Source organism: Drosophila rhopaloa, unplaced genomic scaffold (genome assembly GCF_018152115.1).
Source record: "Drosophila rhopaloa isolate 14029-0021.01 unplaced genomic scaffold, ASM1815211v1 contig_2, whole genome shotgun sequence".
Lineage (NCBI taxonomy): Eukaryota > Metazoa > Arthropoda > Insecta > Diptera > Drosophilidae > Drosophila > Drosophila rhopaloa.
In genome coordinates this window covers 13,249,787-13,255,795 of record NW_025335083.1, presented here as the reverse complement: position 1 = coordinate 13,255,795, position 6,009 = coordinate 13,249,787, and positions in this window count along the sequence as shown.

Below are 6,009 nucleotides of genomic sequence, written 5' to 3'. Positions count from 1 at the left end.
GAAGTAACTGCCAACATATTTTCAGGACCTCTGGCACTGTCTTCTTTAATACCCTGTACTTATCGGGTGTGGGAGTATATGGATGACGAACTTTTTGTAAGTATTAGGTGGTAAGAATTCGCGTTAATAATATTTATGATTATTAGGGATATTTTATTTTGTCATATAACTTATAATTTATATTTATTTTTATTATATATATATTTTTTAATATAAATATGTAGCAAATTTATTTTATTTTTATTTTATATATATTTTTTAATATAAATGTGTAGCAAATTTATAGTACCACTATATTATTATACTTCTTATTCATAGACAATTTTTTTTTAAATGAGCTGATTTCCTTCTTTTTTCTTTCCTCACATCTTAAAATATTTATTTTCTTTAAAGAACACAATGCAAAATCTTAACTCTTTGTGAAGTCCTTATGTTTACATTCCCTAATCTTAATATGTTTATTTTATAAAGATTGTAAATATGTTTTTTGGATGTCAGGGTATGTCATTTTTCCAATCTGGCTGGATTATTTTTGTCGGAATTTTTCCATGCCTCGTCCCCTTGTCATCGTCTTCATTGTGAGCGCTCTTGACCTGGAACAGAAAACCGAGAACGGGGAAAAGATTCGTGCCGGCAATTGTCCTTGCCGGGCATTCTTTTCGCTGTTATACTTTTTATTGTTGCTGGCAGTGTCATAATATCTCGCCTTGGCGCTGCGATGGCATTCATGTCGTTGCTTCATTTTATTGTTATTATATTTACTTGTCGGATTTTCTGTGTGTACTCAGGCCACCCTCTCCTATAGATTTTTGTTCATATTTTCAACATGGGAGATTGGGCCCCTTGACTTGGCGATGCGTGTGCCATGCACTTAAACATTTGATTACGTGTCATATATCAACACATTGTACGATTGAATTTTCGCTACGCATGCGGTGGTTTTTCCCATTTTGAGTCGTGATTGGGTGCTATAAAGGGTCGGATTCAGGGCTACGAACCTCAGCCGATGCCTGAGTACATGCAGTTAAGAACATTCGAATCGCTAACCATAAATGTGAGCAGCTCGTATTGTGTTCTTGCTTATCCAGACTGCTTTCTTAACGGAGGGTTAATGACTTGGGAATACTCCAGGACGACTTAAGGAGTGAAGGAAGTTCGTTTTGATAAGTTCCAAGGCTGCCTGATTTATGAGCCACTATCAGACATTGGGCTACGACTAAGTTGGAATATTGTAACATTGCTTGTCAGAAACAAAGTTTATGTTGCCCTAAAAAAAGTTAAGTAAATGCTAGATCTACAAAAAAAGATGAATCTAGTATTTCTACCGTGGCTTTTATAATAATATTTTACTATTAAAATAGCGTATGTTATTAATATATTAAGTATACGACGCGTTGCACACTTCACTTTGTTCCGAATTTGTTTAGTTAAATTGTCTTCGATATTTCTTTAAGTAAATTAAATTATTTTTTTTTGCGAAACCTTTTCATATGCCTCCTTTTTTTGAAACCTTTAAAGCCTTATAAGATGTGAAAAGGGTTTCAGGGGCTCTTCTCTATAACTTTTTTTCGCTCTCTCGTTTTTGCTTTTCGCCCTAGCTTATTTGCTTAATTTCACAGCACAAAAGGCACTGAAAAGGGACGGGGCGAAAAAAATGAGATGGGGAGATATATGGTGCACATACAGTGACATTCAGTCGGAGGCCTTTCAGGGCCTGGGCTGTTGCTTTTTATATTTATCACAGCCACTTGCATTGCATTTTGTTTATATGCTTTTAATGCAATTAGCACGCTTTTCACTTTGATTTACGCCCGGACGGAGACTCAGAATCCGGATCGGAGGGCGCGAGCGAGACGGAGCGATGGGCCTTGACAAAGGGGATAGAGACAGGGCGACTGAGTGCCGGAGTGTGTGACAGGGACAAACCGAAATCAGACAGACACACACATGACAGGTGCAGTGCATTTCCCCCCTCTCGTTTTTCACTTGTGTCACCCTATTTATGAGTGAGCCGCTTTCATCTTTTGTGCTGCCCATTTCAGCATTTGTTTTGCAGTCGCATTCTCAGTGCGCTAACTCCTTTCTGCCACTCTGCACTCCTCATTATCCTGTTACTCCTTTTTGTTTCAGCCCTTTTCGCTGGCCGAGTCCTTAATCAGCTAAGGCTTGGAAATGGTTCCATTTACCATATCTTCGGAGCTATCTCATATCGGTAAAAAATTATTAAAAAAATTTAAAAAAAAAGTATATTAAAAAATAATGTATACTTTGTTTAATTTAGTTGTTTTTTAGATGTTCCAATTTATTTATAAGCTATAGTTTTCGAACAATGTAAATTTTAATTTTCAGCTATTTTCTTTAAATTGCGAATTAGCTAGCCTGGATTAAAATCCAATAAAAATTTAAACATTTTACTTTGATTGGCTTAAAATAATGCCAATATGTCAAGCATTTATTATTTTTTTTGTAATTTTAAGGACAATCGAATTTCATAATTTATTTGAAGATTCCCAAACCGGGAACATTTGCAGTCCCAGGCAGCAATACTCCCATTTGCAGCTTCTGTTTTCCCTTGACTGCAGCTGCTTATGCATTTTCATTAGTGTCTCGTCTCTGTCAACGTCATTGCCATCAGACAGTCGAGTGCTTTGACCCGCTCCCGCCCCCGATCCCGCAGCACCACCCACTTTCCCACGCCCTTCATTGCGTTCATCTCTAATGCATATTGTTCGTGTCCTCGAGCGTACTTTGCCGCCTCGTTTGTTGTTGCCCGCTTCGTTTTGTTTTTGCCTTTGTTGCCGCTGATGGGCGCAATTTTAATTACGATTTGCTCACTTACATTTCATTCAGCTGCTAATACATGGCCCGCAGCTTCTCCGATTGATTGACTGAGTGAGGGAGCGTCTGACTCGCTGACTGACTGCCTGCTGATTACACTTCAATCAGCCGAAGCGCGTAAATATCAATCAGTGGAGGTGGGTGTGAAGGGTTAAGTCAGCGGCGGGTTAAGTCAAGCAATGCCGCCAGCGAAACTCATTTAAAACTAATCAACAAGTAGCGAGAAAATTAAGAAAGGACCAAGTCGATGGGACTTGAATTTAAACGATGAGCGAAGTAATTACAGAATATTTTACCTTGTTATGAAAAAGTCAAAATTCTGTATTTCTTATTTAAAAAATATATATAATTTATAGAAGTTGTAGGATATAGTATAAATGAAACTTTAAAAATTTTATAGGAACTAAAAAATTTGTTTTTTGGATCGGACTATAATTTTTTACAACGCCTTTAGATGTAAAGCAAATTCTCCACATTATTATTTACAGTAATTAAAAACATGTTTTCACCAATTAAATAGTAATAATCATTATGAAATAAATATAGCATACTTATGAGAGACTTTAATAAATACTTCCCAGCATTGGTAAATGAAGATTTTATTGATTCTAAAATACAGATGCAACCAAACCGCCCTAAAATCCTGTTGAGCTCACCTCACCTGTAATTTAAAACCTAATCCAAGCTCTCAACAGCCCTCGATTCCTTCCACACCATTTCTGGCCCCAGTTAAGCGCTTAACAACTTGTCCAAGAGCCCACAAGATCCCTGAGCAATCAGTGGGCGCCCAGCTCCCAGCTGCCTTATCCTTTATCGCCTTCAGTCTCAACTCCTCTGTCCTTTCGCCCATTCATAGATAATTCCAATTGAATGCAATCGCAGGCGGAGGCAGGACATGCAACAATTACATGGAATGCCTTGAACTCGGGCCAGCTTGTAGTTCCAGTTAGGCACTTGCAGCCCGGCTTTTTGTTAATTTTTTAATACCACTGTCTCCTCCTTGGCTTGGAGTGGATTGCCTCGTACATTGTGCAGAGCAATTTCCATTAATTTTGTGTGCATCTCCACTGGAACGTAAATGAACAAAGGATCTTGCCTTCAGGTGAAACACCCATCAGGATGCTTGAGAGGGGGGAGGCGGGGAGGCTAGTCCCAGAAAAATGTTTGCCATTGATAAAATTTACTAAGCTCCCCCAAGTAGCAGGATATCCCTTCTAAGTAAAGCTAAGACAAAGGGAAAACCTAATGGGTGTAGGAGGGAGGTGGACCCTCAGCGGCATCGGGTGTTGATTGTGCTAAATAACTGCACAACAATGGCCTAAGTACGTTGATAGAAAAGTAATGAAAAGCCAGCGGCAATCGAAAGGGGAAGTACACAGAGAAATACCATTGGGAGGAGGGGCGCCAGTTGATTGGTTGCCCAACAAAGGCTAATTCGCTGGCTGGCCCCGGCACTAGCAATAATTGGTAAAAGTCAGGGCTTCAACAGGCCAACAACACCAGTGCCAACAACAACTGCGACTGCAAAACAAGCAGCGAAATCAAAACGGCCAAATATTTTCCTTATCACAGTCTTCATATACCCTAACATATACTTGGAAATATGCCCAGAATTGTTTATGAAATGTTTACAAATTATTCTTAATATTAATTTTATAACATAAATAATAAAATACATTTAAAACAAAATATTAAATACCCAAATACCTGACTTTTTGAAAATACTAAAATTAAATTACAAGAACCGTTTCAAAAGAGTCCTTTTAAAATCGTCAAGAAACAGTCCTTGTATTATTTTTATCTGAAAAACCTGTCCTATTCTTTTTTAAAACCAATCTAAACAAAGCCACTATGTTGCACATTCAAAAGAAGTTAACAACTAGGGCATCAAAAGAACGATAGGAGAACAACATGAAGAAAATCGAAAAACAAAAGACGAAAATTGTGTAAAGTGGTTTTATGGGGCAACAAAATAGAAAAATAGGATTTACCACACACACACAGAACTCACAGCACTCGGGAATGGCAGATGGAAACAGGAAAGCTGGACTGGGACTGGGATTGGACCGCCTTAAGGTTAAAGTAAAGATTGCAGCAGCGGCTCAAATGGATTTACGTGTTGCGAATTTTAATTAAACGATAAAAAAGCGAAGAAAAAAAATAACGGACAGCAGACGTAGACACATCTCTCAGGCCAGGGAAATAGATGACCAGGCCAGCAAGGGAACAGCATGGAGCAGACCAGTGGAGAGCGCACTGCGTGTGCTTAGTAAAAATTTATGGGCCTAGTCTGGCAGATGGAAAAGCTGAAGGGATGCCAAGTAGCGGCATCATTTGGACATTGTGACCGGTCCTATTTATCACACCCTTCTTGAGAGGTATGTTCTTTTTTATATTTTTAACTATTTTTATAAACTAGAAATGCTAGCAAGATAAAATACAATACTACATTCTTTCTAGTGTCAATTTAAAACAATGTAAAAATTTTCAATAAAATTTAAGATGAATTTATAAGATGTTCCTTAAAACGCACCATAATTTAATTAGAGTAAGACTATACATTTTATACATAGCTTTTATAAGATAATTTTGATAATTTTTAAATTTTTAACGGATTTTAATTTTAAAATTTATTTTTCATGTTTCTCTTCTCTTTTGTTTGCTATTCATTGCGGTTCGCTGGTGTAAAATTTAATTTACGAGCTTGTATTTTCAATATGCCCGCCCGCTTCCCATTTCCTACATTCCGTTCTTTATCTTCTCCCTGACGCCCCCATTAAATGTGATTAACATTAAATCATATGGACGAGGGGGCATGGTCATATCTCTGACAAACACCTGACCACACGCCAACGGGAAAACTCCACGCGAACAGCGCCAATCTCTTTGGAACCGCAACCATCTCGGAAAGCGTTTTTCCCATCCCATCGCCGGACAATTACACTTGGCCCCCGCCATTCATTTTCACGCACGTACGATTTTTTCGCACACAATTTTCACCTCTGCGGAAAACCCAAAATGAAAAACAATAAATGCAAGCGCAGGATGAGGGCAATAGCGGAGGCCAAAGGCAAAGGCGTTTAGGGCTACGCACTTTGTTTGCTAATTTTCGAGATCGAGCGGCTTATCAACGAGCCAAATGCCATTAGCCGAGGGCCTCCCTTTTGCCAT